This window comes from Oryctolagus cuniculus, chromosome 13 (genome assembly GCF_051225735.1).
Source record: "Oryctolagus cuniculus isolate XC-2025 breed Fujian yellow rabbit chromosome 13, ASM5122573v1, whole genome shotgun sequence".
Taxonomy (NCBI): domain Eukaryota; kingdom Metazoa; phylum Chordata; class Mammalia; order Lagomorpha; family Leporidae; genus Oryctolagus; species Oryctolagus cuniculus.
In genome coordinates, this window is record NC_142879.1 from 221,393 (window position 1) to 243,150 (window position 21,758).

Sequence of the window (21,758 nt, forward strand, 5' to 3'; positions counted from 1 at the left end):
CCGGGTTCTCCGTATTTTAGACCTCTGGACTCTGCTTGGCGTCTTTGAGCTGAGGATGTATAATTCTGTAAAATGTGGAAGGTTTGCATCTCTCCCATCTCCAAATGTGCCCCGGTTCCCGGCTCCACGCACACGCTCGTGGGCTCCAGGCGCGGCTCTGGTCTCCTCACACGTCCCGGGGCCACGACTTTCCATCCCGAGTGCGGGTTTCCTCTCCAGGGTCTGTCCTCAGAAATTCCAGCCCCTTCCTCGTTTTGTTAGGAAACCCACCCGGGGCCCTTGCTCCGCGCGTTTCAGGGGACGCGCTCCATCCACGCGCGTGGCGATGGGCTCCGGCCGGCCCGCTGCTCCCTCAGCCGCCCACCGCCGCCCACCGCCGCCCACCGCCGCCCACCGCCGCCCACCGCCGCCCACCGCCGCCCACCGCCGCCCACCGCCGCCCACCGCCGCCCACCGCCTCACCCTTGACCTGGGCCGCTTCACCCTTGACCTGGGCGTGCGCATGCGTGGGGCGGGCGCGCGCCGTGGCGCCGCTCTGAGGTGATTTCGGGACGCGGTTCCACACCGCGGAGTCGTCGTGTCCGGGGCTCCCCTGGGGCCCTGGTGTCGCCGTTCTCGCGGCGACCTCGCGGGGAGGTGATCCCCACGGCGGCAGGTGAGCGCCCTGAGCTCTTGGGGCTGACGCCCGCTTCTCCGCTCCTGGGGGCGAGGCCGGGGGCGGGCGGCCCGGGAACCGCGCGTGCTTCACGCCGCGGGGCCGCAGTTCGGGGCGGAGGTCCACTGTGGCCTCCGGGAGCACAGGCGATTCTCAGACTTGTGGGGCCCTGGGAGCCTCTGGAAGTTTCTGGAAGGCTCTGGGCGCGTTCTCTGCCGGCGCATTTGGCCGCCCACTGTGCGCGGACAGACCAGGCCTCCGGAAGGGATTTGGGGGAGCCCTGGGCTTGTCTTCTTCTTGCGTGGATCCCTCATTTTCAACGCAGTCCGCTGTGTCCCCCACCACCACCACCACGCGAGACCAGCGGGGCCGCTTGGGCACCTCTCCGGGAGCTACCTCCGGGGCGGTAGGGGGGTCACAGAGCGGCCCCCCGTTTCCGTCCTCCCAGGATCCGACCCCGCGTTCCTTGCGGTCCGGTCTGAAATGGCTCCGTGGGCGGTTCCCACGGCAGCCCCGGGTGCCGGGCCGGGCGCAGGGCGTCCGCACACACAAGCGGTGCTGGCGGCTGTCTGCTCGCGATGCGCTGACGGAATGGCTCAGACCAGGACGTGAACTGCAGGAACGCGTCTATCATGTTGGCTGAAATGGGGAGAGAGACTGAGAACAGACAGCAAGAGATGAGAGCCAGCCAGAGATCGAGAGGAAGAGAGGAGTGGGGGGCGGGGGCGCGCCCTCGTGTGTCTCCTCCCAAGAGCGCTCTTCATCTGCTGGGGAGGGCCGGCCGGGGAGCTCAGCTAACTCCGGCCCTCTCCAAATGCGTGGCGCTGGGCGTGGGTTTGGAACAGTGCTGCCCACAGCACGTGGGTGGCAGTGAGAGCTGACCTGGAAGGCCGGCGTGCAGAAGGCACAGAGGACACACAGGCTCGCTCCCCAGATGCTCACAACAACCAGGGCCGGGCTTCCATCCAGGTCTTCCATGTTGGTGGTTGGGACCCAGGATGGGTTAGCAGGAAGTTGGCTTGGAGGGTGGGGGACCCAGGCACGCCAAGGCAGACGGTGAGTGTCTGGATAGTGTAGGGAGTGCCCATGGCCAGGACTGTCATTCTGGAACACTCTTGCACCGTCCTGACCACCCTGCATCATCTGGGAGCTCTTGAGGCTGGGCAGGTGCCGCCCACACTGCAGTGTCCCTTGCCCAGCGCTGGTCCCCTCGGTCTGTTGGTTACAGTGGCTGCTGTGGCTGGCGTCCACCAAAGCCAGCACATGTGCCCCCCTGTGACTGGCACTTTCTGCAGCAGCACAGGGAGGCCACGCATGCCAGTTACGTTCCTGGGTGTCCAACGCAAGGGGGGCAGTGGAAGGCAGCTGTGGCCGGTTCGGGGGCGGCCACGAAAACCACCCTGAAAGACTGTGGACAGACAGCAGGCTCCAAGGCCACGTTCCTGGGTTTTAAAAATAACAAAACTTGGCAGGTAGTGGCGCACAGCAGGATTTAATTGCTTTTGGGATTAATTAAGGAGGATGCACGGGAGGCTCTTGTTGCTGTGGGAGTGCTGAGCGTCATTCTCGTGCATGTTATAAATAAGACAACTGTGGGGAGGGGAGGCTGGGCAGCCCCACTTCACCGCCCAGCTGGTCAGCCTCTCTGGGGAAGCATCCCGGCTCCCCGTGGGACACTCATCGTGCTGGGCCCCACAGGCAGCCTCTGGTTGCCGTTCTTTTTTTTTGTTTTGTTTTGTTTTCTTTTTTAAAAAGGATTTTTATTTATTTGAGAGGAAGAGTTACAGACAGTGAGAGGGAGAGACAGAGAGAGAGGTCTTCCATCCACTGGTTCATTCCCAAATGGCCACAACTGCTGGAGCTGCGCCGATCCAAAGCCAGGAGCCAGGAGTTTCCTCTGGGTCTCCCACGTGGGTGCAGGGGCCCAAGCACTTGGACCATCTTCTACTGCTTTCCTAGGCCATAGCAGAGAGCTGGATCAGAAGAGGAGCAGCTGAGACTAGAACCAGTGCCCATATGGGATGCCGGTGCCATAGGTGGAGGATTAACCTATTGCGCTACAGTGCCAGCCTTCAGTTGCTTTTCTTGGTCAGAGTGTCCTGGCTGCAGTGTCTCCCATGTGTCCTCAGACTGTGGGACCTCATGAGACTCCGGGCCCCTGCTGGCACGCCATGTGCCTGTCTTCATGGTGCTCTTGGAGACCCCCAGGCTTGGAGTGGCCTGTGCTTCTTTGTGCTTTGAGATGAGAGGGTAGCAGTGCCCAGGGTTGACTTCTCACTGGCCTCTGCCCTGTCCTTCTGCTGCAGGGTGCATGCTGCAAACCCGTGGTGAGAGGGGCTGAGCCATGAGAAACTGTGTTGGCAAAGCTCTGCCATGCGTTGGCCGTTCTCTAGAAACTGCCCTGGGCCTTGCGGATGAAACGTGTGTGTCAGAGGCCTGAGTGTCTGCTGCTGCCCCCTTTTGCGTGTTTTCTGTAGGTGGAAATGAGCTCTCACAGGTGCTCAGTTTGGTGTGTGTTTTCCCACCATTTGGCTTCTGGGCTTGTCAAGGCCTGTTTTCACCCATCATCAACACAGAGCTGTGGGGGAAAGTATGTCAGGAGGTGGGCAACAATGTGTGAGGTTTATAGTGTTTTGCATTCTTAGAAGTTCTTTTCCTGCTTACTTTAATGGCACTGTGTGGTAGGTAGGACTGGTGTTAACAGCCAGCACCGTTGTTCTCAGTCAGGTGTGAGAATAGAGAACTCTGTATGTCCTTCAGGCATGAAGCTGTGTGGATGAGTCTAACCACTACCCCATGCTGTCCTTAAATCGACACACATACCACATATGTCACACACCATGCACACCACACACACCACATGTACCACACATACCTCACATATCAACACCTGTGCCATACACACCACGTGCATCACACAACACTCACACTACACACACCATGTATATCATCTACTACATGTCCCACACACACCCACACATCACACCACACGCATCACATAACACACAACATACATACCACATGCATCACACACACCACATATGTCGTCCACCCCATACACCAACACACCATATACATCATCTACCACATGCATCACACCACACCTGTCCCACACATCATTCCCACCACAGTACCGTACACATACACCATACACACCACGTGCGCTGTACACCACATGCATCACACACACCACATGCATCACACCACACCTGTCCCACACATCATTCCCACCACAGTACCGTGCACATAAACCATACACACCATGTGTGCCATCTACCACACACATCACACACACCACATATATCATCCACCATATGCATCATCACACCACACCTGTCCCACACATCATTCCCACCACAGTACTGTACACATACACCATACACACCATGTGTGCCATCTACCACACACATCACACACACCACATATATCATCCACCATATGCATCATCACACCACACCTGTCCCACACATCATTCCCACCACAGTACCATACACATACACCTTACACACCACGTGCGCTGAACACCACATGCATCACACACACCACATGCATCACACCACACCTGTCCCACGCATCATTCCCACCACAGTACCGTACACATACACCATACACACCATGTGCGCTGTACACCACATGCATCACACACACCACATGCATCACACCACACCTGTCCCACGCATCATTCCCACCACAGTACCATACACATACACCTTACACACCACGTGCGCTGTACACCACATGCATCACACACACCACATGCATCACACCACACCTGTCCCACGCATCATTCCCACCACAGTACTGTACACATACACCATACACACCACGTGCGCTGAACACCACATGCATCATACACACCACATGCATCACACCACACCTGTCCCACGCATCATTCCCACCACAGTACCATACACATAAACCATACACACCACGTGCGCTGAACACCACATACATCATACACACCACATGCATCACACCACACCTGTCCCACGCATCATTCCCACCACAGTACTGTACACATAAACCATACACACCATGTGTGCCATCTACCACACACATCACACACACCACATATATCATCCACCATATGCATCATCACACCACACCTGTCCCACACATCATTCCCACCACAGTACTGTACACATACACCATACACACCACATGCACCATGCACCCCGCGCACCTAAGTTCCCAGACTGCATAACCTGTAAGGTTCCAGGATCTGCAGTGGAATCTTCTGAAGCGGTAGCTTGCCCGCTCTGCTCCCTGAAGCCCCTTGCACTCTCCTGAACCGTGAATGGTGCAGCTCCCCCAGGACCTACACATCCTTCTAGGGCTTGACAGCTTCTCATGGTGGCCAGGCCTGTTGGGACGGTCACTGGGTGGGACCAGGACCCGAGGTGCTGTATGGCCAACTCTAGTCTAATCTGTGGGGCCCTGCGGCTGCTGTCACTCCCGGGTTCCTGTGGGGTTGCTAATGGAGAATGACTGGGCTGTAGGGCTGCTTTCCTCTGATCCGGGCATCCAGCAGCAGTAGGGTCTGAGCCCAGGCTTGTCTGCCTTCCAGTGACACCTCCTTTTGTAAGGTTTTGTGTCCCCATCACATGACCTCTATGCCCCCGTCTGTGTGTCCCCCTTTTACATGACCTCTGTGACCCCGTCTGTGTGTGCTCTGGTTGTGTGTCCTCTGTGTCACATGACCTCTGTGCCCCGTCTGTGTGTGCTCTGGTTGTGTGTCCCCCGTGTCACATGACCTCTGTGCCCCGTCTGTGTGTGCTCTGGTTGTGTGTCCCCCCATCACATGACCTCTGTGCCCCTGTCTGTGTGTGCTCTGGTTGTGTGTCCCCTGTGTCACATGACCTCTGTGCCCCGTCTGTGTGTGCTCTGGTTGTGTGTCCCCCCATCACATGACCTCTGTGCCCCTATCTGTGTGTGCTCTGGTTGTGTGTCCCTGTCACATGACCCCTGTGCCCCCTTCTGTGTGTCCTGTGGTTTTGTGTCCCTGTCACATGACCTCTGTGCCCCTGTCTGGTTTTGTGTCCCTGTCACATGACCTCTGTGCCCCTGTCTGTGTGTGCTCTGGTTGTGTGTCCCTGTCACATAAACTCTGTGTTCCTGTCTGTGTGTGCTCTGGTTGTGTGTCCTTCCCATCACATGACCTCTGTGCCCCCTGCCTGAGGGTCGTCTGCTTTTGTGTCACACACCCCTCTTTCCCACATTTCCTCTGCTTCCAATTGGCTTTCCCTGAGCTGCAAGTCTCTCTCAGGAGGAGTGAGGTTTTCCTGTCTGATTTCCTGTGACTCTGTGAGGTTCAGAGAACAACCTTGGATCCACACTGCTGGGGGCTGGGTTTTACCCCTGGCAGGACAGTGTGAGGCACACAGATTGTGGGGAAAGCCTTGGCCTTCAGCATGGGTGGCTGCAGCCTGTGATCTCTTCTGCCCTTGTTGAGGTCCCCGCTCCCCAGGCGCTCTTTGAGTGAGTAGCCGTGGTCTCTGGTTTTGTCCACGGGCTTGCTTTCTTTTGGGTTCAGATGGCAGTAGGAGTCACCCTCCTCCTGTCGTGGTGTGTGTGATTCTCTGCATCTGCTGGGAAAAACTGAATGTGTCTCTAACTTACTGCAGAGTGTTTACCTTGTGCTGTGGTCAGAGATGGTTCAGAGCCACAGGGCCAGGTCACATGCCAAGCAGGCACCATTTTATCCACAGGACCTGCTGTCCATGGGTTCCCACCTCGGGGGGCGGGGGTCCTGGGAGACACTGAGAGGTCATGTTCTTGTTGTCTAGGTCCGCTTGCGCCTACACTGACCCATGACCCACAAGGAATGGCATTGTTGTGTCACCTGATAAAATTTGGAGGATTTGAAACATATGGAGAAGCAAGCCCAGTGAAGCCATGTGTGCTCCCAGCTCTGGCTGCTGCTGCGGTGGCCAGCTCCTGACCTGCCCCTCATGCTTTCCTTTGCTTCCCCAGGCCTCTTTAAAAAGCAGATCCCAGAGAGCTGATGGTTTGATCCATACAGCCTTCTCTGTGTATGTCTATAAGAAACAGCCACGGATGTGCAGAACACGGATGTCAGCAGTCCTTAACGTGTCAGGCACCATCCATGTCATCACTGCACACGGATGTCACAGCAGTCCTTAGCATGTCAGACACCATCCAGTGTTTCTGCCTTCTGCCAACCTTAACCAGGACCCCAAGGCCAGCCCCTCAGTCTCTTAAATCTCCTTAGTGCAGTCCCCACCCTGGTGGTCTTTTGTCCTTGTTTTTTTTTTTTTTTTTAATTTTATTTATTTAGTTGAAAGTTGGAGTTACCAACAGAGAGAGGGAGAGACAGAGAAAAAGATTTTCCAACTACTGGTTCATTCCCTAATGACTGTAATAGCCAGAGCTGGGATGATCTGAAGCCAGGAGCTAGGAGCTTCTTCCAGGTCCGTCACATGGGTGCTGGGACCCAAGCAGTTGGGCCATCTTCCCCTGCTTTCCCAGGCCATAGCTGAGAGCTGGTTTGGGAGAGGAGCAGCTGTGACATGAACTGGCACCCATACGGGATGCCAGCACTGCAGGCGGAGGCTTAGCCTGCTACGCCACAACGCTGGCTCCATATCTGTCGGAGTTTTGGGTTTGGGGAAACCCTGGGCTTGCCTGTGGTGGTGGTAGCTGTTGTGTTGTTGTTTGTACCCTGCCACAGTGCTCGGCACATCCTGTCTCTGCAGACTGGGGTGAGACCTGGGGTCTGAGCTGATTCAGGGTCCGTTGGGGGAGACCACAGCACCCCCCTAGAAGGGCTGTTTTGTCCTCATGGGTGAGCCCTGGTAATGATCTGCGTGTGTGATGCATCAGAAGATGGCGGCTGGGGGAGGGGCCCTGGCTCTGTCGTTCCTGCCTTCCTTAGCTTCACGAGAAATATAAAATGGATGCCTGAATCCTTCCCTGACTCACCAGGTTTCAAAAGAATGAGTTGATTCCTAAGGGTGATCAGTGAGGTTTTTTTTTTTTTTTTTAAGATTTATTTATTTATTTGAGAGTCAGAGTTACACAGAAGGAGAGGCAGAGAGAGAGAGAGAGGTCATCCATCCAATGGTTCACTCCCCATTTGACCGCAATAGCCAGAGCTGCGCCGATCCAAAGCCAGGAGCCAGGAGCTTCTTCCAGGTCTCCCGGGCAGTGCAGGGGCCCAAGGACTTGGGCCATCTTCTACTACTTTACTAGGCCATAGCTGAGAGCTTGATGGGAAGTGGAGCAGCCAGGACTTGAACTGGCGCCCATATGGGATGCTGGCACTGCAGGCCATGGTTTTACCTGCTAGGCCACACGCTGGCCCCCAGTGAGGAGTTTTGAACGTATTATTAGGAGAGAGGAGACAGGGCATGAAGCCGCGGCCAGACCAGGTGTATTCAGAAGAACAGCCCGGGAGGGGTTCACTCCCAGGTGAACTCATGGCAGAGAGCGAGTCCCTCCCTTACAGACGGCTGGTTTAAGCAGTGCAAAGTGGTGGGAGGGGTTGGGGGTCGGGGGGGTCTGAGCTAAAGCTGAGCTGTCGAGATAGAGGCAGAGCCTGGGCTGGATCTGAAGGCCCTGCGAGATCAGTGTGAGCTGTGAGGGGTCTGGGCTGAGGCTGGGCTGCGCTGAGCCGCCGAGCTGGGGGAGAGAGCCCGGGGCAGTGGGGTGAGCTCTGGCTGAGGCTGGACTCTCCAGATAGTGGTGTGTCCAGCAGTCCAGGCAGGGCGGGGCTGATCAAGGCAGGGTGGGGCCGGGTTAGCAGGGCGGGGAAATGGGGGCCTGCTTGTTATGTAGGTCAGAGGTCAACATGCATCTGAGGCTTATTGCTTTGCTCCATCACATATCATGATGAATCCACAGATTCTTGAAAACATCTGCAGTCTTTTAAAATTTATTTATTTGTTTATTTTATTTGTTTGAGAGACAGCTCTCTCTGCTACTTCACTCCCCAAATACTTGGAACAGTTTGGGCTGGGCCAGGCTGAAGTCAGGAGCCAGAAGTTCAATCCGAGTCTGCCGTGTGGTGGCAGGAACCCAGGTACTTGAGCCATCACCTGCTGCCTCATAGGGTGTGCGTTTGCAGGAAGCTGGCATGGATGTGGGGCTGCAGCTTGCACCCAGGCACTCCACTATGGGGTGTGGGCGTCCCGGGTGATGTGCTGAGTGCCAGGCTGGAGGCCCACCCCCAGTTCACTGCATGTGCCTCACCCAGTGGCACCTGCTGTGCTTCGTTGTGCTCAGGTCATCCCACCCTGGGCAGTAGGGGCCTCTCATGCTGGTTCTGGGACATGACCCCAGGAGTCTTGCTGTCTGGGACTTTTGCTGGAAATTGTCTCGTTCTGAGTGCCCAGGGGTTTGTCTTCCCACTGCCATCCGTTGGATTTGCACCAATCAAACTGTTGAGAGGGAATCTCAGTGTGGCTTTAATTAGTTTTTCTCTTGTTGAGAGTGAGGGTGAACATCTTTCTATGTGGCTGGGAGCCATTTGCATTTTTTCCAGTGAATTCTTGGTTCATATATTTTTAAAGATACATTTATTTATTTGAAAGGCAGAATTACTGAGAGGGAAAGACAGAGACAGAGAACTTCCATCTGTAGTTCACTCTCCAAATGGCTGCACCAGCTGGAGCTGGGCCAGGCCAAAGCCAGGAGCCAGAAGCTCCATCTGGGTCTGCATGTTGGCCCACTGCTTTCCCAGGCACATCAGGAGGAAGCTGCATTGGAACTGGAGCAGGTGGGACTTGAACCTGCACTCTTATGGGTGTCCAGTGTTGCAGACGAGGCTTAGTTTGCTGTGACATAATGCTGGCCAGATCCCTGTTTTTGTCATGTGTTTAGCTTTTGTGCAGTGTGGTTGCCCTGTTTCTTTTTAGAGCTCTTTTTATTAAAGATGTTAATCCTTGAGACTGGTGCTGTGGTGCAGTGGATCAAGCTGCTGTCTTCAGCGCTGGCATTAGCCTGTATGGGCATCGGTTTGATTCCTGGCTGCTCCACTTCTGATTCTGCTAATGCTCCTGGGAAGGCAGCGGAGAATGGCCCAAGTGCTTGGGCCTACACTGACGTGGGAGACACAGAAGAAGTTCCTGGCTTCAGCCTGGCCCAGTCCTGGTTGTTGTGGCTATTTGGGGAGTGAACCAGCCAATGGAAGATCTTTCTGTCTCTACCTCTCTATATATAATTCTGACCTTCAAATAAGTAAATAAATAAATCTTGATAAAGAGATGTTAGCTCTTGGTTTGGGAATAAATTGCAAATGTTTTTTTCTACTTGGTCATTTTTATTTGCTATGGTATTTTTTTTTCACCATGCAGAAGTTTAAAACAGTGTATTATGTAATAAAATTGATCTATTTTTACAAATCACTCCTGGATTTTAAGTCACAGAAAGGTTTTCCCTGCTTGCAGTCACAGGGGAATCCTGTGTGACTCTGCTATTTTGGGTTCAAGCGCAGTTCAAGGGAAGTTCTGGTCTTCTTTCCCACGTGGTGATACTGTCACCCAGCTTGCTGGACAGCACGTGTGTCCTCACTGAGGTGCGGTGCTGTCCTCACACACGCCCGGGGCTGCCTCCTTGATGACACTGCCGTCAGTCCTGAGATGTGCTCACACTGCCCCGCCCAGCACTGTCCCTCTTCCTAGTGATTCTTTCTTGTTTATTTTTGCAAATGAACTTTACAATCCGCTCACCTAACTCAAGGTTGAAAAAGTATCTGATTTATTGAGGTGTACTGCACGACAAAATATTTACAAAAATGAACATCTTTAGAATGCTGTCGTCCTATCTGAAGATGTAGTATCTGTTCCGTTGATTCAAGTCCGTCCTCGTTTTTCAGGTTTCTCATGGTTTTCTTCCTGCAGGCTCTGAGCAATTCTTCCAGGCTTGATCCTGGGCACTGTATTCTACTGCAGGAAGTAGTGTTTTCTCTTCATTAGACTCCTACTCACGTTTCTCCAGCACCTGCCGCCTCTCCAGTCTTTCTTGTCACTTGTAGGTTTCCCAGTGATTATTCTTGAGTTTTGAGATCCTTACCCCGGGTGCTCCCTCTGCTCTGCTGGCATTGGCCCTACCTGAGGGACGTGCTGTCTGCCTTGTTCCGGTGTTTTCTGGGTACTGAGATGATGGATTTGTGGTTTTCCTCTGCTGATTACTTTGTCTGTTGGCTCAACATTGAGATTAACTAATAATCTCTGCTCCTTTCTTCCTCCTGGCTACTGATGGCTGAGCTTGCCGTGCTCCTTGGCACGTGTTTCATGGTAGCACTGCAGGGCCACTGCCACACATGCAGCGCCACACGCTGCCTCATGTGTTCTTACACACGCTGCCTTGCGACTATAATCAGATCCATTAAAAATAGATATTGATATTCTAAGTGCATTTTCTAGTTGTTTGCTGCTGCTATACAAAAGTAGAATGAGTTTTTGTATGTTGCCCGTTAGTCCTACAACTTTGCTGGTTTATTATTAACTATGTTATTATTATTATTTTGACAGATAGAGTTAGACAGTGAGAGAGACAGAGAGAAAGGTCTTCCTTCCATTGGTTCGCCCCCCAAATGGCCACCACGGCCAGAGCTATGCCGATCCGAAGCCAGGAGCCTGGTCTCCCATGCGGGTGCAGGGCCCGAGCACCCGAGCCATCCTCCACTGCCTTCCTGGGCCACAGCAGAGAGCTGGACTGGAAGTGGAGCAACCAGGACAGAATCCGGCACCCATATGGGATGCCGGCGCTGCAGGCAGAGGATTAACCAAGTGAGCCACGGTGCCGGCCCCAACTATAATATTATTAATTAATAATTACTAATAGTTAATGTGTCTTAGTGTTATATTATTATCATTTTAGCCCTTGTAGGTGTTTTCCGTTTCCTGAGGATTGCCCACATGGCCGAGTCTGTTTTATTGCCTGTGTTCTCTCCCCTTTGACGCATCACAGGCATTTGTTTCACCTCGTCTGACCTCAACCCCAGACACCCCAGGGCTGGACTGTGCCGCTCATGCTGTACCTTGAGAGCAGCTCTCGTGTCCCCGTCACGTGTCCCTGTCACAGTCCTGTTGTGTCCCATCACATGTCCACATCATGTCCCCATCACACATCCCCTGCCTTCTTTTGTTGAGCTCCTGAGGGCTGCATGCTGGACATCGTGAGTGTGATGTGAAGGCCCCGAATTGTGTTGGTTTCTCTGAAGAGTGTTGACATCTTGTTTTGGCAGATGGTTAACTTTGTTCAGACTCTGGATGCCAACTGCTGTGCCTGGGCTGGGGATGGACGCGTCTCAGAGCAGCTCTTTAAGCCACGGCTGCCATCTTGCCTTTGTGTGTCGCACTTGTGTGTGGGTCAGAATTCGGCCAGTTGACCTGGCTTGGTTCACAACACAGTGTGAGTTCTCCTTCTCTTGTTCCTTCCTTCACGGTTCCCCCTCATTTCCCAGCAGCCTTTGGTTCGAAAGAGGTAGACTTGCTGCTAGAGCCGCAGGCGTTGCCCACCTGCACGCCATAGCCATGGTCCCCTCAGGCAGCACCACAGTGCACTGCAAACCCAGTCAGGCCGGCCCCTCGCTCCGGGTTTGCTCCTCTCCAGAATCACCTGCTTTGTGCAGTCCTCAGAGCTCTCAGGGCTCCGAAGAGTGGGTGGCGGTGGTTTGGTCTGTGGAGGGCTTACCCTGCTCCAGCCCCCCGCAGGCACAGACCTGCGGGGAGTGTCCATAGGATCCAGCCAGTGCCTGTGCAGAACGGGCTTTCCTGAGTGATGCTGGGGCATTTATGCTGCCTTAGGTGGTGTCAGGGGTTGCACCTGAGCGATGTAAGCATCTGGGAGCACTGGGCCCATCCCCCATGGGTGCCGAGGTTCAGCAGGGAGCGCAGCTGTGTGAACGCCCTCCTGGGGTGAGTTTTGGTCTCCAGAGTCCTTCAGCAGTGTTTTCTCAACTCTACCCCCGACAGAGCCTTGCTTGAGCTGAGCTGAGGCTGGGCAGGGGCTCACCGGTCAGCAGCGGCAGCTCTGAGGTATTTCCTGCCCAAGTGTTGAGCCTAGTATGGCACTGCTCGCTCTGGAGCCAGGCATGTGAGGCAGCGATGGGGTGCTTCTCCTAGCCTGCGAGCCCGCTTGGCAAGCAGCCCTGTCCGCAGGATAGATGTACGGGCCAGTGGGGCAGTATCTCCCGTCTCCAGTCGCACCATGAGGTCCCCAGCAGGGCAGGGCTTGTCCCTAGGAGGGCAGGACTGTGTCTACAGCAGCTTGGGGAGTGGCAACACTGATAGGATTCCACACCCTGAATCCTGGGAAGTGCGGGCCCTGGACCTGGTGCCCATGTGCGTCTTCTGTGTGACTTTCACACCAATCAGCTATTGCTAATCTCATCATGAGGGGCCTTCAGAGTTCATAGAAAATAGAATTAAAAGGTAAGTTTATTTTGTTGCAAAAAATAGTTGAGATCTGTGCATAATTTTTCCATAATGTGTGTTTTACATGAACTTTGTGAAGCTCCATGATATTTCTAAACCTCCCCGAGCACTGAGCTTCCGTGGGCTGAGGTGTCCATGGGATATCTCTAGTAATTGTTCTTGTCTTCTCTACTGGTCTGTGATGATGCTGAAGGCTAGACTGGATTCCTGAACAACTTGCCTACTCAGCAGTGCCTAGCTCAGTACATCACAGGAAACCAGTGCAGAGCCCTGGGCCTGAGCCGAACACAAGGCCTGTAAGTTTGTGGCTGTAAAATTCACAGCAGGTGGTCTTAAAGCCATGCAGAGAATACCTCGGGGTGGGGCTCCCAGTGCACAGTGTGGAATGCTGGGAGTGAGGTGCTAGAAGGGGCAGCTCTGAGGATCTGAGCTTTCCCCTAAGCACAGGGACTCACATCCTAGCTGGGAGCTCCACCAGGTGGATGCGGCTGAAAGCTGAGGGGTTTAATCCGGTTAAATCATGGGGCAGGGTCCTGACTGACACCTTGACTGGAGTTAGAATTTGACACCACAAAAGTGAGGACACGGCTGGGTAGGGCTTTTCTCTCCTCCTGGGCAGGAGCCATCAGCTCCATGGCCGCCCCAGGGGACTCTGGACCCTTAGCCACAGCCATGCCTGTCACCCCACATGTCTGTCATTAGTGCTTTCTTTTCTTTTTTTTTTTTTTTTTTAACATTTATCATATACATATTATGTGCCATACATCTTTTTTTAAAAAAGATTTATTTATTTGAAAGTCAGAGTTACACAGAGAAAGAAGGTGAGGCAGAGAGAGAGAGAGGTCCTCCATTGGCTGGCTTACTTCTCAACTGGCTGCAACAGCTGGAGCTGTGCCAATCCAAAGCCAGGAGCCAGGAGTTTCCTCTGGGTCTCCCATGTGGGTGCAGGGGCTCAAGGACTTGGGCCATCTTCTGCTGCTTTCCTAGGCCATAGCAGAGAGCCAGATCAGAAATGGAGCAGCCGGGACTCAATCCAGCACCCATATGGGATGCTGGCACTGCTACACCACAGCACTGGCTCCTGTCCTCAGAGCTTTCTAACCCAGCAGAGTCCACTCCTAAAATTGTTCATCCAGGGTAGCTGCTGGTTCTGTTTTACTCTCTTGATCCATTGTGTGAAGAGCGCTTTTTGGGCCTCGGTCCCTGGTGCCTGCACTGCACGGACTCCCAGGTGCCAGGCCTTGGCTGCAATGCCGCCCCCCCCACCCCTGGCTCCACAAGCTCACACCTCACGCGAGAAGACCAAGGCTGAGTGCTGTGGCCAATTTCTCAGGGTCACATGGTAAGTTAAAATTTTTATCTATTTTTTATTTACTTGAGAGACAGAGAGCAAGCTCCTATTCACTGGTTCACTCCCCAAATGCCCATAATGGCCCTGGATGACCCAGAACTGAAGATTAGAGCTCAATCCAGGTCTCCCCTATAGGTGGCAGGGACTTAAGTACTTGAGACTTCCACATTGCCTCCCAGGGTGTGCATTAGCAGGAAGCTGGAGTCAGCAGCCAGAGCTGAGACTTGAGCCCAGATACTCCATGAGAGCCGTGCAAGTCTTAAGTGCCAGCAGATGCCCACTGCTGCCCCCTCACACCGCCTGTCATCAACAGCAAGTCTCTGTGACTGAAATCTGGGTCACCCTGACAGTTCAATGTTTCTGCCTTTACAACACAGAAAAAATAAGAATAACAATGTGGTACTTCCTGTATTTCTTGAATGAACATTTTTAAAAATTTTACCGTGAGAGCCCTCCTTGGTTAGAGGGTTAGCTGCTAAGATATGGCGACACCAGGCCAATATTTGGTGCCTAGAATTGAGCTCCATTTAAAAATAGTCTAAGTTGACAAAAACGGTTTATAGTTATAACATTTTGAAATAGGTGAGCATGATGGGACGGTGGGCAGTGCGCTCTGCCTTGTGATGGGTGTGCACCTGGACGCCTGGTGGCTGGGAGGGCGGCCCTCACAGCCCCTTCTGTCTTGGTCCCACCTTTTGGGCAGCCTCTGGGAACCCTGTTCTCGCAGATGCACCATGCGGTGAGCCAGCCCCTGAGTGCAAGAACGCAGTCACTTCAGGTTCGTGAGTTAATTAAGCAGCAGTCTCTAGGTCACCTGACTTTTCCAGAGACTTTGGCCTGCAGCAGACGGCAGAGCTGAGATTCTGATCACCCAGCAGAGGTCAGACCCTGCAGTGAAGGACCTGTGGAGCTGGGGCAGCTGCAGGCTTCCCCACAGTGGCCTTTGGCAGGGTCTGGCAGTATGGCCACTGTCTGCCTGGCTGTGGTCCTTCCCAGGGTCCTTCCCAGGCCAGATTTGGATCTCACAGAGCCTTGTGATAGCAGCAGATGGAGAAGGGGCCCAGAGGGCAAGGTGTGCAGGTGACAGAGCAGCTCCTGTGCACCAGCTCTGCAGGAGGCCTATTCTCACCCTGCACATACAGGCAAGTGAGCCTGTCCCCACCATCAGCATGCCACACCAATGCTTCATCAGAAGCCACCCAAACGCCAGGGCTGGCACACACCGGTTCACACAGGGACTAGTGGGGTGGGCTGGGGCTGCTCTGCTTTCCATGTCCGCCCTGCCTGGGACAGGGCCCAAAGGGTATGCACCTGTTATGGTAGTGGCACCCATGTGCAGACAAGCGCCATGGCTGGGCCCCACTTCAGAGACGGGGAGAGCTCCCTGGACCCCAGGGCAAGGGTCCCCAGTCTGCAGTCCTGGGGAATAGCTCTGTCAGACACTGGGAAAGGTCCTTTTCTGGCAGCTTCCTCCAGAAGTAACCCCAGCATCACTGCAGGAGCCAGCAGCTGCATCCTGAGCACACCCAGGAGAACCAAGGCCCTGCACTGCCAGCCTGAGACAGTGCAGCTCACAGTAGCACAGAGGGTCCAGCAGAGCGGACTGGTTGAGCGAGACAAAGGTCTCATGAATGGGTGTGATTCAGTCTTAAACAAGAAGGGAGCTCCCGTACCTGCTGCTGCGCCCAGGAGTCCGGGACAGTCTACATGAGGAAGATAGGCTGAGGCCGTGGCCCCAGGCACAGAGTGCCAAGTCTGCAGGGACAGGAAGCAGGGGCCAGGAGGCAGGGCTTGGCGGGGACAGAGTTTCAGCTGGAGATGATGAAAAGTTCAGAAAACAGACTGGTGACCGTGCAGGACATGGAGCGTGGCTGAAGCCCCGGCTGTGCCTGAGAGAGGATGAGGGCACAGACACCACTGCTATGCTGCCACAGTGAGGGGAGACAGGAGAGCGGGAGGGGAGGTCAGCAAGGGGGAGGGGGAGGAGATGGGCAGAGGAAGGGAAGGAAGAAGAGAGGAAGGAGAGAAGGGGTGAGGGAGGGAGGAAGAGGGAGGGGAGAGGCAGACGATAGAGGAAGAGAGGAAAGGGTGAGGGTGGAGGGGGACAAGAGGGAGGGAGGAAGGGGGAGGGGAGAGGCAGAGAAACAGGAAGAGAGGGAGGGGTGAGGATGGAGGGGGATTAGAGGGAGGGAGGCAGAGGGAGGGGAGAGGCAGAGAGACAACAGGAAGAGAGGAAGGGAGGGGGAGGAGGGACGAGCTGGAGGAAGGAAGAGGGAGGGGAGAGGCAGACAACAGGAAGAGAGGGAGGGGTGAGGGTGGAGGGGGGATGAGAGGGAGGGAGGAAGAGGGAGGGGAGGGGCAGAGAGACAACAGAGGAAGAGAGGAAGGGGTGAGGGTGGAGGGGGAACGAGAGGGAGGAAGGAAGAGGGAGGGGAGAGGCAGAGAGACGACAGAAGAAAAGAGGAAGGGGTGGGGGGAAGGGAGGGTGAGCGGGAGGGAGGAAGAGGGAAAGAGAAGGGGAGAGGAGAGAGTCTGCAGCTTATGTAGACAGGAAGCTGGGAGCTTGGGTCACCTGCCAGGCTCAGGTGTGACTTAGTGGGGGCCAAGCTGAGGGAGCCCAGGTGACCCCAGAACCTTCCACTCTGCTCCCTGGTCAACTCCGCCAATGGCTTAGCCAACACCCTGGGCTGCAGCTGGGCAGATCCAGTCTGGGCTGCAACAGGGTGCTGAATGGGGGAGTCTGTTTGGGGCAGCCTGCATGCTGCAGCCTGAGGTTCCCTTCTCAGATTTCACCCTTTCCAAGGCATGAACAGAGCCCCGGGAAGGGACTGACTGTTCCAGGAGACTTGAAACTGTAACTGAAGGCTGATGATGCTTGAGGCAGGTGGACGAACACCTGCTGAGCATAAACCCCAGAGTTCAACTACCCAGCTCCCGCCAAGGAGGTAACCATGGAAACTTGGCAATCCAAAGCACCACTGGTCTCCAAGCAACACACACAGCAGCCACGTTGGGCAGGGTCCTGCTGGCGGCTGTGTTTCAGTGATGGTCTGTTTGGGGTGTATTTGCCCACGGAAGGAGCAGGGTGCGGGGAGCCCACTGCCACACACTTTCTGGCTGTGTTCTCGGGGTGGAGAAAGAGCCTGGGTTTGTCTGAGGCATTGTGCTCAAGAGATCATTTGAGTGGAAAGAGGCATGGTTTGTGTGTGTAGTGTGGTTTGTGTGTATAGGATGGTTCTGTGTATATGATGGTTTGTGTGTATAGGGTGGCTGGGTGTATAGGATGGTTTATATAGGATGGTTTGCGTGTATAGCGTAGTTTGTATAGAATGGTTGTGTGTATTAGGTGGTTGTATAGGATGGTTTGTGTGTATAGGATGATTGTGTAGGATGGTTGGGTGTATAAGGTAGTTGTATAGGATGATTGTGTATAGGATGGTTTGTGTGTATAGCATGATTGTGTAGGATAGTTGTGTGTGTAGGATGATTTCTGTGTACAGGATGATTGTGTAGGATAGTTGTGTGTATAGGATGGTTTGTGTTTTGTGTGTAGGGTGGCTGGATGTATAGGGTGGTTGTATGTATAGGGTTGTATATGTATAGGGTGGTTGTATGTAGGATGGCTGAGTGCATAGAATGGTTTGTGTGTATAGGATGGTTGTGTGTATAAGGTGGTTGTATGGGGTGGTTGTGTGTATAGGATGGTTTGTATAGGATGGCTGGGTGTATAGGGTGGTTATGTATAGGATGGTTGTGTATAGGATGGTTTGTGTGTATAGGGTGGTTGTATATAGGGTAGTTGTGTGTATAGGATTGTGTGTATAGGATGGTTTGTGTGTATAGGATGGCTGGGTGTATAGGGTAGTTGTATGTATAGGATGATTTGTGTGTATAGGATGATTATGTAGGATGGTTGTGTGTATAAGGTGGTTGTATAGGATGGTTGTGTGTATAGGATGGTTGTGTGTATAGGATGGTTTGTATAGGGTGGCTTGTTGAATAGGGTGGTTGTGTGTAGGATGGTTTGTGTGTATAGGGTGGTTGTATATAGGGTAATTGTGTGTATAAGATGGCTGTGTATAGGATAGTTTGTGTATATAGAGTGGCTGGGTGTGTAGGATGGTTGTGTGTATAGGATTGTGTGTATAGGATGATTGCGTAGGATGGTTGTGTATATAAGGTAGTTGTATAGGATGGTTGTGTATATAGGATGGTTTGTGTAGGGTGGCTGGTGTATAGGGTGGTTGTATATAGGGTGGTTGTGTGTATAGGATGGTTGAGTGTATAGGATGGTGGTTTGTATAGGATGGTTTGTATAGGGTGGCTGGGTGTATAGGGTGGTTGTATATAGGGTGGTTGTATGTATAGGGTGGTTGTGTGTATTGGATGGTTGCATGTATAGGATGGTTGTGTATATAGAATAGTTGTGTGTAGGGTGGCTGGGTGTATAGGATGGTTTGTGTGTCAGGATGATTTGTATGTATGGGGTAGTCTGTATAGGATGGCTTGTGTAGGGTGGCTGGTGTATAGGGTGGTTGTATATAGGGTGGTTGTGTGTATAGGATGGTTGAGTGTATAGGATGGTTGTGTGTATAGGATGGTTTGTGTAGGGTGGCTGGTGTATAGGGTGGTTGTATATAGGGTGGTTGTGTGTATAGGATGTTTGCGTGTATAGGATGGTTGTGTATATAGAATTGTTGTGTGTAGGTGGCTGGGTGTATAGGATGGTTTGTGTGTCAGGATGATTTGTATATATGGGGTAGTCTGTATAGGATGGTTTGTGTAGGGTGGCTGGGTGTATAGGGTGGTTGTGTGTAGGATGGTTTGTGTGTATAGGGTGGTTGTATATAGGGTAGTTGTGTGTATAGGATGGCTGTGTATAGGATAGTTTGTGTATATAGAGTGGCTGGGTGTATAGGATGGTTGTGTGTATAGGATTGTGTGTATAGGATGGTTGTGTGTGTAGGATGGTTGTGTGTATAGGATGATTTATAGGATGATTGTGTAGGATGGTTGTGTGTATAGGATTGTGTGTATAGGATGATTGTGTAGGATGGTTGTGTATATCAGGTAGTTGTATAGGATGGTTGTGTGTATAGGATGGTTTGTGTAGGGTGGCTGGTGTATAGGGTGGTTGTATATAGGGTGGTTGTGTGTATAGGATGTTTGCGTGTATAGGATGGTTGTGTATATAGAATTGTTGTGTGTAGGTGGCTGGGTGTATAGGATGGTTTGTGTGTCAGGATGATTTGTATATATGGGGTAGTCTGTATAGGATGGTTTGTGTAGGGTGGCTGGGTGTATAGGGTGGTTGTATATAGGGTGGTTGTGTGTATAGGATGGTTGAGTGTATAGGATGGTTGTGTGTATAGGATGGTTTGTGTAGGGTGGCTGGTGTATAGGGTGGTTGTATGTATAGGGTGGTTGTGTGTATTGGATGGTTGCATGTATAGGATGGTTGTGTATATAGAATTGTTGTGTGTAGGTGGCTGGGTGTATAGGATGGTTTGTGTGTCAGGATGATTTGTATGTATGGGGTAGTCTGTATAGGATGGTTTGTGTAGGGTGGCTGGTGTATAGGGTGGTTGTATATAGGGTGGTTGTGTGTATAGGATGGTTGAGTGTATAGGATGGTTGTGTGTATAGGATGGTTTGTGTAGGGTGGCTGGTGTATAGGGTGGTTGTATATAGGGTGGTTGTGTGTATTGGATGGTTGCATGTATAGGATGGTTGTGTATATAGAATTGTTGTGTGTAGTGTGGCTGGGTGTATAGGATGGTTTGTGTGTCAGGATGATTTGTATATATGGGGTAGTCTGTATAGGATGGTTTGGGTCTACAGGATGGTTGGGGTATATAGGATGCTTTGTGTGTATGGGGTGGTTTGTGGGTATAGGATGGTTTGCTGTACAGCATGGTTTCTTTTTCTCATACCAGGTTTCTAGTGCATAAATTGGGCAGTAGTCAGATTTTCCACCAGCAGGAGATGCCTTCCCATGGGGAGGGAGGACTTGACCTGGACCCGCATTGAACTTCTCTGAGTGGACACAGCACAGGTTGGAGTGAGCCTTTTTACAAAGCAGTGTCTCTCTGCCTCCCTCTGTCTCCTCCCTAGCTTTCTGCTTTAGGCCTCATCTCTCTCGGAAGCTTGCCAGCCTGTCATCCGCGTGAGGGACATGTGAATGTTGCGCTGGGGGAGGGGGCACTGGTGGCGTCTGCTAATGAAATGTGTCACTCAGCTTGTGCATGCATCAAGATGACTGTGTCATTTGGCAGATCCGTGAGGGTGGGCAGCTCCGTCTGGACTGAAGATTACTTGAGGAGAAGCTGTGTGGAGGCTGGAGCCTCAGCCAGGCAGGCCGGGTTCCTGGGTTACGGATGGGGGCTGCAGCCCACGCAGAGCTTGGCCCATGCTGAGGCTGTCCCTGTGGACGCAAGCTCTGTGCCCATAGGTGCGAGGGATTGCGTGTGCACTCATGGCTGGGCCTTTGTGTCATGTCCACCTGGAAGCAGATTGCTGAGGGAGTGCCTGAAAGAAGGCCTGCCTTCTGATTCTGGCGTTCCTCACTTCTGAAGCTCAGCATCTTACGTGCGTGGGTCCTGTTTTACCATTGCAAGATGACGGCCAGAGAATCTTCTCTTTCCTGTTTCTAAAGCAGTTGCTTCCTGAAGGACAGAAATCTGCACCGGTGTCTCCCAGCAGGGCCTGAGGCACTGTCCACCTGGCCCTGTGCCCCTGGCAGCACCGGCCCAGCCTCCGTCTGCTCCGTCGTGGCCCTGTGCCCAGGAGGGAGGAAGGCAGGACACGTTGGGCAGAACTCTGGCAGCTGCATGTGCACCTTTGCCATGGCCCAGACGTGTTAGATGCAGAGATGAGTGGTGGGCTGACAGCACTCTCCCTCCTCACCCCTCAGGGGCCGCCTTCATCCCCTCTGAGAGCTGTTCCTGTCACATCGGGTGTCTGAGAGGGCACGTCACCAGAGCAGGTGTTTGGCCTAACAGTCAAGGTGCCCACATCCCACTCAGAGTGCCTGGGTTTGCGTCCTGGCTCTGGCTCCTTAGTCCAGCTTCCTGCCAGTGCAGACCTTGGGAGGCAGCAATAATGGTTCATGTAACGGGTCTCTGCTGTCCACAAGAGACACCTGGACGCAGTTCCTGGGACCTGGTTTCAGCCTGGCGCAGTCCTAGCTGCTGTAATTTTTTGGGAAGTGAGCCAGAAGATGGATGCGCTCTCTCTTTCTCTGGGGATCAGGTCTTCCCCCCAACCTGCCCCGACTGTGTGTGGCAGGCTCCACTCTGTCCTCCCACTGGGTGCTCTTCCTGCATCTTGAGTCTTCAACATGCAGGGACTC

At 53.3% G+C, this 21,758-nt stretch overlaps 1 protein-coding gene across 2 annotated transcripts in view; it reads left to right on the forward strand.

Moving 5' to 3' along the window:
- The first annotated feature begins 469 nt into the window (after positions 1-469).
- The window catches only part of CACNA1E (calcium voltage-gated channel subunit alpha1 E), a 385,669-nt gene continuing 364,380 nt past the window's right edge, over positions 470-21,758 (forward strand). For both annotated transcript variants that reach the window (XM_089311234.1, XM_089311233.1), the window contains exon 1: positions 470-655. The gene's annotated coding sequence lies outside the window, so the exon portion shown is untranslated. The remainder of the gene's footprint in view (positions 656-21,758) is intronic.